This window comes from Macrotis lagotis, chromosome 7 (genome assembly GCF_037893015.1).
Source record: "Macrotis lagotis isolate mMagLag1 chromosome 7, bilby.v1.9.chrom.fasta, whole genome shotgun sequence".
NCBI lineage: Eukaryota > Metazoa > Chordata > Mammalia > Peramelemorphia > Peramelidae > Macrotis > Macrotis lagotis.
The window spans coordinates 153,551,778-153,564,788 of record NC_133664.1 but is presented as its reverse complement, the minus strand read 5'-3'; positions in this window follow the sequence as shown (position 1 = coordinate 153,564,788).

Genomic DNA, 13,011 nt, shown 5'->3' with positions numbered 1-13,011 from the left:
AGTGAGAGGGGCATAGTATATAGAAGGAGGAGGTGGTGATAGCCCCATTGTATTCTGCTCTGGTCAGACCATATCTGGAATATTATATTCAATTTTGAGTTGACACTTTTTTGGAAAAGCACTGACTTCCTGGAGTAGATCCAGAATAGGAGAAGGCACCTTTTCTGGGGAAAATGGAGACTGTGCCATATAAAATCAGTTGAAGGAACTGGGGTCATGGGCATGATAACTGTTTTCATGTATTTGAAAGTCTTTGTAGAAGAGGAATTCTGAATGATTACTGAGATCACAAATACTAATAATGATTAGAAGTTGCAGGGAAATTGATTTCAACTTAAAGAAATTTCTTAATATTCAGAATTTTCTAAGAATTCATTGGTTTCCCATAACTGTGGAGGTATGAGATTCCAATCACCAGAGCAGTGGATTTAAATTTTTTTTTTACCTCAGGACCCCTTTACATTCTTAAAAATTATTAAAGACCCTAAAGAACTTTTGTGAATTATAAAGAACTAATATTTTAAATACAAGATATTTATTGTATTATAAATTAAAATAAAAATTTTAAAAATATTTATTTATTATCTTACTACAACAATAGCATTATGTGTTCACATAAATAACGTTCTTATAAAAATAACTGATTTCCAAAACAAAAAAAGTGAGAATAGTGGCATTGTTTTTATAATTTTTTTTTTATTTTTGGCATAATAGAAGATTCTATTCTGGATTCTAATAACTACTTCTGCATTCATTCTGATGCTGCTTATTATTTTGGATGAAACAAATGAAGAAAATTTGATCTCTCACAGATATATAGTTGGAAAAGGGAGGAATATTTTAATAGGCAAATAATGTTTTAGCACATGACTGAAATGAGTGAACAAAAATTATTATGAAAATAGTTTTGACCCCCAGGAGACCTGGAAAGAGATTTAGGGACATTCAGGGGTCCACGGATTATACTTTTACAACTACTTCACTCGAGATCTTTATGTGGAGTATCCCAAATGAAGACTGGACTAGATGAACTAGTCCTGGAACTTACCTAACTTTTATTTAGTTTGTCTTTGAGTTTAAATGAATCCTCAGTATTATCTTGGAGTTTGTCAGGACCTGAGTCATGACTGGCTAAGATTCCCCTCTTCTTTATCTTCTATATCTAATTAGTTGCCAACTTCCTTTTTTTTAAACCTTAATAGAGGGACTTAGAGGGCACAACAGATAGTGTATTGATCTTGAAGTAAGGAAGGCCTGAGTTCAATTCAACCAGATATTTACTAGCTGTGTGAACCTGGGCGAATCACTTATCCTCTGGTTGCCTCAGTTACTCATCTCTATATGGGGCTAATAATAGCAGCTACCCACTTCCTAGGGTTGTTGGTAGGATAAAATGAGATAATATTTGAAAAGTGCTTAGAACATAGTTCAGCACACAATAGGTGCTAAACAAATACTTGTTGATTTTATTTAAATTTAATAATAATATGCTATTTCACATCCTTGCCCTCTTTTTAATTCATGCTAGGTGGTGCAGTGGATAGAGCACCAACCCTGGAGTCAGGAGGCTCTTAGTTTAAATCTGACCTCAGACAGTTGACACTAACTAGCAGCGTGACCTTAGGTAAAGTCCCCTTGCATCCAGGGCCTCCTCCAGTAGTCCTGATCCACATCTGACCATTGAACCTAGATGGCTCCAGAGGAGAAAGTGAGTCTGGTGACTAAGCCAGCATCACCTCACTCAAATTCAATTCTTGTGCTTGTCTTGGCATCACCTCTCTGATGTTGAGGTCTTCTTTAGAATGAAGGAGAAACATTATCATCATCACCAATACTAGCTCAAGCTCTCATCAACTCTCATATGAACCATGTGATAGCTTCCCAACTTCTTCCTATCTTCACATTTTCCCCATCCTTCACATTACTGCCACAATAGGATAAAATGTAACTTCTTTTTTTTTTTTAGGTTTTTTTTTGCAAGGCAAATGGGGTTAAGTGGCTTGCCCAAGGCCACACAGCTAGGTAATTATTAAGTGTGTGAGACTGGATTTGAACCCAGGTACTCCTGACTCCAAGGCCGGTGCTTTATCCACTACACCACCTAGCCGCCCGAATGTAACTTCTTTAATTTGACACAAAAGACCCTCAATAATCTGGCATTTATATAACTTTCCAGACTTTCTCCACATACTTCCCTCTCACAATATTCTATGATCTAACAAAACTAAAATAGTAGGTGTTTCCTTTTTTTTTGTCCTGCCCTCTCTCACCTCCAGGTATTTACTATATCTTGAATGTACTCAATATTTTACTATCTATTGAAACATTTCTCTTCCTTTGAAATCTCTCTTTGAAGCTATCTCCTTCTCTATGGTCTATCTCTTTTTCTTCCCACCTTGGTTGAAAATGATCTCTCCTTAAATTCATAGGTTCATAGACTCATGGGACTTAGACCAGGAAGAGATTATGTAGTTCAACCCTCCCCCCTTTTCTCTTTTAGAGAAGGAAACTGAAGTTATAGAGAAGTTAAGGATAAGGTCACAAAGGTAATAAGAAATAGAACTGGAATCTGAACACTTTCCTTTGATTCCTGATGGAGCATTCATTTTATTCTACCACATTGCATTTTTTAAAAAATATTAATTCCTGTGTTCCTATTTCATTCTGACTTGTACCAAACTTTTTTTTAGGTAATTAGGGTTAAGTGACTTGTCTAGGGTACACTCCTAGTAAGTGTCTGAGTTCAAATTTGAACTCAGGTCCTTCTGACTTGACTCCAGACTGATGTTCTATCCATTGTACCACCTAACTAATTGGGTGTATGGGGAAGGAAAGGGAATATTGTATCTATTATGTACACTAAATGAAGCACTTTATTCAATTATTACCTCTCTCTCTCTCTTTCTGTATATATATATATATATATATATATATATATATATATATATATATATATATATATATGCTATTCCTTTACTACATTGTATGTTTCAATACTAGGAACTGCCTACATCCTTTTTCATTTCTGAATCTCCAGTGTTTTGCATTAGTACAATTATGATCCACTGAACCAGTTGGTGTGACAAAGCTATGTAGTTGCCTGATTCTCTTCCTGAATGTTAGTTAGCAGTGGGTGGATCCTTCTTTAGCCAGCTCAGCTACATTTAGCGCCCTTGGAGGTTGTATGTATGTGTGTGTTCATTTGTGGGTTACTGGAGATATTTTTTTAAAAGAAGTTCATTTGCTAGTGCCAAAGCATTTCTTTATACTAGCCAAGTCATGTTTTTAGGTACTAGGATTGCTCCCAGATATGTGAGGCTCCTAGATATAAGAATGACAATGTAGCATTGTCTGAGGTTCCTGAAGAGAGCATTACTCATGTGGCTGTCTTTAGATCCCTTTTCCTGTATGCTGATCATCAGAGAAGCAGTCAGAGGAAAACATGAGTACCTACCCATCCCATCCCTACACTACTTGGTTTGCTTCTCATGGACCAAGGGATCAGTGATTTAAGAACTGATGAGCCTGTTATGAGGAGCTTTTCCAAAGGTACATTTCAGAAAAAAAATCTTGCTTTCAGACTTATCCCATCACTAAGGGCTCTTAAAGAGCACCAAGATGTAAATTTTCTGGGCATACCATAGACTGTCCCTTCTTTGGTCATTTTGGAGGACTATAGGTGACTCATAGGCTCATCTAGAGACAATGCAAGAGGGTCACAAAGAGGTTGTGACCTTCAGGGTACCATTTCAGTCAATTCATGCCACAGATGTTGCCTCTCTAGTGAGATTACTTTGTCTATATCACTACTCTTCCTGACCTTGTCCATTTTCAATGGACACTGGTAGCATAAATTGCTTTCACAATTCAACGTTACACCTTTGTTTCAGATCAAGGATCTTGGACCTTATGATATCAATTTTAGGGAAGGAGGCCCTAAAATGGACAGTGCTTTAAAAAGAAGAAGGTTGCCACATGCTGGCAATCTATCAGCAATTAAATCCAGGCTTCCTGGTCATTTGGGGGTTACCTCATACAAATAGGATGAGGCTATGGCTATGTTGGTATTAGACAAAGAAGACATATTTGTTATAAACATATTCACAAGTTCTGCCAGTTGGGAACAATTCAGAATTAGGGGAGGTGGTATGAACCAGTCTGGATGGAACTTTCTCAGAAGGACTTGAGTCTTTCTTTTCTTTTTAAAAGTTTCTTTTTTTATTAAGAACTTGTCAAACATGAACATTCCTCAATACTAAGCAGAACAGCCACAATATGAAACCATAAGTCATCACTTGGTTTTGGTTTGGTTCTTGTCTTTCATCATCAGAGAAGACCAAAATGACATCACTATGTTTGAGACAAATTACAGTGTGTCTGACTGTGACTGATCAGACCAATGCAAGCTCTGAATGCTCTGCCACAGGTTGGGCACAAATAGTCCATGTGAACACCTGGGGTGGGTACTCTAAACTTATGGATGTTCCTTTGAGCTGCTTCAATTCTGCCTTCCTCATAGAGTGTAGACTCTCACTGATGAGGGCATACCCTGCTGGGCGGTCCTGTGACAGTGTCTACCATTCTGTACAATCAGTTCTAAAGTTCTTCAATGAGACCTTCAAGATGTCTTGGTATAATTTTTCTTGATTCCCTTGTGAGAACTTACCTTGTGTAATCTCTGTAAAATAGTTTTTTGGTAAGCCTATATCTGGCAGTCTAACAACATGTCCAGCCTATCATAGGTACACTCTCTGTAGTAATGTTGGAATGCTAGACAGTTTAGCTTGAGAAAGGACCTCAGTGTCTGGTATCTTCTCCTTCCAGGTTATCTTCAGAATTTAAGACAATTTAAATGGAAGCAATTCAGTTTTCTGACATGATGATGGTAGATTGTCCAGGTTTCACAGGCATATAGCTCTGTAGACCTTCAGTTTGACAGTCAGTATTAACCTTTTCTCACCCACGTTTTCTTTCAGAGTCTCCAAAATACTGAGCTAGCTCTGGTAATGTGAGTAACAACCTCATTGTCAATGTGTACCTCCTTGGAAAGGACACTGTCAAGGTAAGTGAACTTGTCTACAGTATTCAAAACTTCTCCATTTGCTGTAATTGGTGGTTCCACATATGGATGGTGTGGTGCTGACTGATGGAGCACTTTTATTTTCTTGGTGTTAATGTTAGACCAAAATTAACACAAGCAGCAGAGAATTAATTTATACTTTTTGCTGAGCTTCAGAGGCTGCGCTGAGTGCACAATCATCTGCAAATAAGATCATGCATCAACAGTCCCTCTGCTTTGATCTTGGCTTGTAGCCTTTTCAAGTTGAAGAATTTGCCATCAGTGGGTAGCTGACCTTGAGGCCATGCTCATCCTCAGTGTAGGCATTTGATGACATGACTGAAAACATTATGCTAAAAAGTATGGTAGCAAGGACACATCATTGTTTTACTCCATTGGTAATGGAAATTCCAAGAGTATTGTTCACTATTCAGAACCAGGGCATGCATGCCATCATGGAATTGATGAACAATATTGATGAAGTTCTCCAGGTAACCAAATTTTGACATAATTTTCCATAAACCTTCATGCCTGTTGGTATCAAAGGTCTTGGTCAGATCTACAAATGTATACAGACCTCTGTTCTGGTCTTGGCATTTTTCTGAGGTGAGCATCATCCAGGTGAAGGATCAACCTAATAAAAAGGACTTTGGCAAGAATCTTACCCTCAATGACTAAAAGAGAAATATCCCTGTGATTGTCAGGACAATCTATTCCCTTTACTTTTTGCATTTTTTTTTAGGATTTTGCAAGGCAAACGGGGTTAAGTGGCTTGCCCAAGGCCACACAGCTAGGTAATTATTTCCCTTTACTTTTTTTTTTTTAGGTTTTTGCAAGGAAAACAGGGTTAAGTGGCTTGCCCAAGGCCACAAGCTAGGTAATTATTAAGTGTCTGAGACTGGATTTGAACCCAGGTACTCCTGACTCCAAGGCCGGTGCTTTATCCACTATGCCACCTAGCCGCCCCACTATGCCACCTAGCCACCCCTTCCCTTTACTTTTATAGATATGGACAATGGAGGCATCCTTGAATTCTTGGGGAATGATCTCTTCATGCTATATTTCCATAACCTGGAAAATTTCAGTCAGTTTTTGGATGAGAAATGGACCCCCACCCCACCATGTAGATCTCAGATGGAATAGAATCAGTACTAGGAGCTTGCCACTTGAAAGGAACATAATGGCATTCAGAACCTCTTCTTCAGTTGGAACTTCAGCTAGGGACTGATTGACTTTAACTTGAGGTAAACAGTCAATATACCACTTGTTTGGAATGGAGGAACATTTCAATTTTAGTAAGATAGTGCCAGGACTGTCCTATTTGTCTAGATTCCCTTCTGAGCTTCCTTTTGTTCTTTTTTTTTTAAATGATTCATTTATTCTATTTTCTTTTCAAAACATTTTCACTATTACTAACTTCTCATTCTCCTCCCACTCTGAATTAAAGTCCTATATTATATCAGTTAAGTATAGTCATTCTTGGGTGTTGGAAATAGTTTTAAACTTGGATCTTCCTGACTCTAAGGCCATAACAGCAATTCATTGTAACATGCTGTCTCTCAAGTATAATTATACTCAGTTTCTAGATATGTGGAAGGAAGCAAGCTGATACTAACTCTAATTGTTTTTAACAGGATAGCATGTTCTACAAATTTTTGTGTTATTTTAAACTATTAGGAATAGAGTCAAAGGCTCATGTTACATGGGATCTTTATATAGCTCCTTTTGTAATTTTCTTTCATAAGGTAGGAATACATTTCTCAATATTTAATGTAACTTGCTTGTAAGTAGTATGTTCCACTGACCTAGAAGTAGGTAGGGATATGACTCAAATTCAGTAATTTTGGGAGTGTCCAGGATAAACTCCATAGAAATAGTGACAATTTGCACAGTTTAGGATATACAATCCTTGCTTTAATTTCTTTTGAAGGTGGAACTTGCCCCAAGGGTCAAGGCTTCAGTCATTCTAAGATTCCACTTGTAAAAACCTCAAATCAAGGTAACCTGGGGAAAAGAGTTAACTAACAGTCTACAGACTGAGAGCATGTTAGACATAGGAATGTGGAAATATGCAATATTATTAAGTGTGATGAATGAAAATCCTAAGAGTTTCTGAGTAGTTAATAATAATCAGTTCAACATGGTTTGATGATAAGATTCAGTAGTCTCTAGCACTCTGGACAGAGAAACCCATCTCTACTCAGCCCACTGTCCTTGTTTTTCTCCATCATTTGGGCCACCCTATACTCCAGTGGAGGGGAAGCAGAAATTCACCTAGATTAGATGCTGTTTCCACTCTAAATAGAAGTAAGATCTCCTATTTGGATGGATCCTGCCCAAGTTTGAAGAGCATGTAACCCAAGGATTAGGGTAGTCTCTTCTATCAGTCATGCCCTTCAGGGACTGGCATACTGATTTATAGGTGTTGGTCTTTGAATGAGGACATTAAAAAAAGCCTGGATCGTAATTAATAATGGGTTATTAAAATAATAGGAAATAATAATTTATCTCACTGGCACATTAAGGAAGAAGAATATTTATGCCCTTGATAGTGTGTCAGTTTTCTCCAAATATACAGAATTAACTAGCTAGCATTTTCTATAATTTTAAGATTTGCAAAGTACTTTTTTTTTTTTTAGATTTTTGCATGGCAGATGGGGTTAAGTGGCTTGCCCAAGGCCACACAGCTAGGCAATTATTAAGTGTCTGAGGTCGGATTTGAACCCAGGTACTCCTGACTCCAAGGCCGGTGCTTTATCCACTACTCCACCTAGCCGCCCGTAAAGTACTTTAAATATATTATTTTAGTCTAACAAGTTGGGAGATAGGTGCTATTATTATTATTATTCTCATTTTACAGTTGAAGAAACTGGGGGGAAATAAATGTCTATATAATGTTCTTTCCATTAAACCACATTGCCTGGATTCTTTGGTGGGGAGGAGGGGTGGGGGTGGAGAATGATGTTCCTTGATGTGGTAGCTATGTGATACAGTAGGTAGAGCTCTGGAGTCAGCAAGACCTGAGTTCAAATCCAGCCTAAGACACCACCTTTATGATCCTGAGTTAGTTATTTAATCTCTGCTTCAGTTTTCTTTTCCTGAAAAATGAAGATGATGATGATGATGATGATGATAATAATAATAATAAATATTTCTCAGAGTTATAATAATCAAATGAAATAATATTTATAAAATACTACAAATGGTCATGATGATGATGATGATGATGTTGAAGATGTGCCTCTTCCCCTGTGTATTATACAACTAGAAAAAGTATATGAATCTATATATTCCTTCTCCAGGAGTTTAGTGTTTTGTGGCAATGCTTAGAATTTTTACTACATGACTAGAGCATTGTCCTAATAATGAATGAATATGTGAAGAGAGGACCTTCCAGAAATTGCTTTCTCTTCATTTCTGACACAGTGCATGTCCTGAGACAGTGTCTGATTACCCTAAGGGTATGTAATACTTAACACAGTGTCTTGCCCATAGTAAACACTTAATAAACGCTCTGTAAATTGAATTGAATTGCATAAGTGTGTATCCTCTAGGCAATAAATTGTTGAAGTCTTTTAAATCTAGTTAAAGATACTTCTTTGTGTAGGAAATTTATACATTTAATGGAATAATTGATGCATTTGCACCTCTGATGCTGAGTCAATTTATTTTTATGACTATTATTCTTTGCTTTTTTTTTTTAATTAACATAGAATTCCTGTAGTGGACTGCATGTCTCTTTAAACTTGATCCTTAAGGAACTTTATATAATAAATTATCTATTCTGACATTATCATTAGCATCAACATTTTTTTTATTTTTTTATTTTTTTGCAAGGCAAAGGAGCTAAGTGGCTTGCCCAAGGCCACACAGCTAGGTAATTATTAAGTGTTTGAGGGTGGATTTGAACTCAGGTACTCCTGACTCCAGGGCAGTGCTCTATCCACTGTGCCACCTAGCTGCCCCAGCATCACCATTTTTAACATGACTTTTTTATTTTTTCTTATTAAGTTTTGTTAGAATAGACATAAGGGATGAGGCTGTGATTTCAGTGGTAGGGAATTCTCCAATGTGGTAACTCCCTCTACATTTTCACTATAACTTTCATTTTAGAGACTTGTCCAGGGGCTGACTGTGGTGATACAACCAGTATATGTCAGAGGGAGAACTGAACCTTCCCAACTTTGAGAACTATTCACCATTTAGTAGGCCAAACATTCTCAACATTCTATTATTGTGTAAAAAAAACTCATTAAAAAACCTTGGATTCTCTTCTAGAAATGATATAAAGCTCATTTCTGGGAGTAGCTCTCCCTTCTCCAGGCCCACATATGTTACTCTATCTAAGCATGCTGTAACTTTGAATGAAATTTTATATTTGTTGCCCTACAGTTCTAACACTGTTGTCTAATTTGCTGTTTAATTTTACTTCTGTGAAAGTAATAATAATTTCTCATAACTCTATTGTGATAGAAGATTAATCCCCTTTAGAGAATACTAGGCCTATAAAAGATTACCTAGTTTCTGCTAGTTCAAAATTAAGCTCCCTGTATTAATTACAAATTTAGGAGAACAATGCTCAGGATGTAAGGACCACCATCCCAGGAAAAGACAAGAGAAGAATAATTCAGGAAGAGATACAAAGATGAAAATCTCCATAGATCAATTTCAGTTAGAGATATTGTACAAATTCCTATGTACAGACAACTAAAGAGGTTCCCTCCCCCCCTTTCTCAAATGGTATAGAGTTTGTTTTTTTGTTCACGTAATGATCTCCATCTGCACTACCTATGGGTTTTACTTGGTAAATTCCAGGGAATAAAACTTCATTTCTGATTTATATTTTTCTGTTATATTTGTTTTAACCCTTTGTTCCTGAGATTTTTTTAACTTTAAAAGTCATACTTCATATCATTAAGTGAATTAAATGTTTTTTGTTCATGTCCTAATCCACTTATTGAATCTTCTTAAAGTTTTCTTCTTATGTCAGAGTTCTATGCTCTTTGCAGTTGTAGGAATTTATTGACAAATTATTTTCAGTACTCTTTTTCTGAAAATATTGTTTCTTCAAAAAGTAAAGTAAACTTGTCCAATTACTATATTTGCAATTTTAAAAAAAAGTTCCATTTTTTTTTGTCTTTGGTAGATTTTTCTCCCATATCTTTCTTCAAAAATCTGAGGGAATATAAATATGAAGTCATTCTTCTCTACCATTTCCTCTCTCTCTCTGTTTCTCTCTTTCTCCCACATACACCTGTCTTTTCTTTCTCCTTGCTCTTGTCTTTGTCTTCTAAGTATAGCACCCATCCCCATCCTCCCCTCCTTGACCCCCCAGAAAGTGATCCCAGGTTCAAGGCATGTTATTGCTTAACATCTATTCCAGTCCATAGATCATGAGCCTCCACTGATGTATTTGCTTTTAATAGATACCAGTCAGGGGACATATTAATTCAAAAATACATTTAATTATAATTCAAAGGAAAATAAATGATAAGAAAGATTTTCCCTTATAAACACAGGGTTACATTTTCTCATAGATTACCCCCTGAAGAAAAGGGCACATACAAAGAATATCCATGAAGAGGGAACATATAGGGAGGGATAACTACATAGGGAACATGTTTACTGAGGCATGTTTGGCTATAATAACATGTCTCTTATGTTCCAGGAAAATTGGTATCCAGTGGATAAGTTGCATTCTTAGCCAAGTTGGGGTCCTGTGTTGCTCCATTTTTTTCTGCCATGCTGTTTTCGGATGGATGTCTTTGCCAAGTTGTTTTTTGTTGAGAGTCTCCACTGTTTCTGATGCTAGTGCTTTTCTGTCATCTTCTGCAAAACAGCTTCTATGTGATTTCTTCCCCATAGTGGGAAGGGTTTATGAACTTTTCAGTTATAGCTCTAGAATTATCTTTCATGATATAGAACTCCAGCTAGATATATCCAGCCAAATAGCCAGAAACCCCTTAGATATTTCTAAGTCTGACCTTTGAATTTTTTTCTTTGCTGTTGTTTTCTTCAATATTAACTCATTAGTTATGGTTCACAGTTTCTTTTCTCTCTGCTGAGGTCTCCTCCAAAATCATTCTGGGGATTCCACTTAGCAAAACTTTAAAGGAAAAAGTGTAGAATAGAAGTAAGAAGAATTTTTTTCCAATCCCCAAAATGCTACTAGTTGCCATATTCATCAACTCAGGAGCAAAACTGAAAAAAAATGACCAGGTAGAATTCACGAAGCTGGTGAACTTTGCCCAATTTCCCATAAACAACAAAAATCATTATACTCTCTAAACAATTTTAAAGTCAATCAGTCAATCAATAAACATTTATTAAGCATTTATTATGTACCAGGTAAGTGCCTATAAGTGTCTGGGGTAATATTTGAAAATGCATCTAAATAGAACTTAGTAAAAATCTCTTCATATTCTTGCAGAAATCATCATTCACATCATAAAAACTTAAAAAATTTTCTGAATATGATTTACTTATTGTTGGTTTTTACTTTTTTTTGGTATTCCTATGTTGTTGTTGTTTAGTTGTTTAAGTTATGTCTTGCTCTTCATAACCTCATTTGGGTTTGTTTTTTGGGAGAGGAGGGAGAAGCTACTGGAGTGGTTTGCCATTTCTTTCTCCTGCTCACATTATAGATGAGGAAACCAAGGGAAATAGATTTAATTGACTTGTCCATTGTCCCACAACTAAGAAAGTGTCTGAGGCCAAATTTGAACTTAGGAAAATGAGTCTTTATGACTTGAGACCTGGCAGTAACTATTGTACCATCTAGTATTCCCATACAGGGATTTCTGGTGGGAAAAAGCAGGAAAATAAGATTAAGAACTATGAAAACAAGTTGCAGAGGACCAGTCTCAGAGAAAGATGGAACACTATCAGTAGCTAGATTTACATGCTTAAAGGTCTATATGGTCTTTGAGCAGTTTCTATGCATAAATACTATCTCTGCCATTGTGTTTCTACTGATTCTCAGTGCTTCTGTAATTGGTGATGTTTAAAGAAGGGTCAACATCTTCCATGAAGACTTTCCATTATTTTATAGTTACCTCTCCCCACCCCATCCCCCCAACCCTTAGGCTACTTTTTGGATTTTCATGTTCCTTCTTTATATGATTTTCTCACATAGCTTCAAAGATACCTCATTCTTTTTGTTCCCTTATTTCTCTAACTGAATCAATTTCTGACAATCATGAGAGTTCCATGCAAATAAGCTTTGAACCATGAGTTATATTTGTCTTTGCTTCTGTTTTAATTTTTGAATTTTGTATTTTTTTGCCTTTTGCATTTTTTGTATATTATATGTACAACATACTCTGCATACTTATGCAACGTAATATACTTTGTATATACAGTATGAAATACTTTTTGTATTTTTGTCTTTTACATTTTTATCAAGCATTTCTCAAGTCATCCTCTCCCATCAGATCCTTCATTGTAAAAACATTCAAACAAACCTGTTTGACAAAATAATCATATCTGACAGAAGCAACACTGTGGACTCAGCTCCTGGAAAAAATAGAGTGCTTCAAAAAAGAAAATAAACTTTGAATAGGTATGAGGCAATCCCACTCTCTATCAGGATTTTGGAGGGCAGAAGAATGTGATACAGAGAGGGGAAGAGAAAGAATGCTTGTTGAAAATTTTAAGCTACATAATGGGTATAAGATTTTGAAGTGTTCTGTCAAGAGTAGAACTGAATAATTCAAAGAACCAGCTTCTTGTGCTCCAAAGAATGACTTTGGAAATCCACAATGTACCACAAGAAGAGAGGGACTAGTCAGAGGGAAGCAAGATGATCAGTGTTGTTTAGCTACCCCCTGCCGATGGGTACTAAGACAGCTATTTGTTGGCCTAACAACAGGGAGTTTGCTGTCTTCTTGGGGCATGTCTCTAGGATGTGACAAGAGAGCCTCCCAAGATTTGTCAGTAATTCATGTGGATAA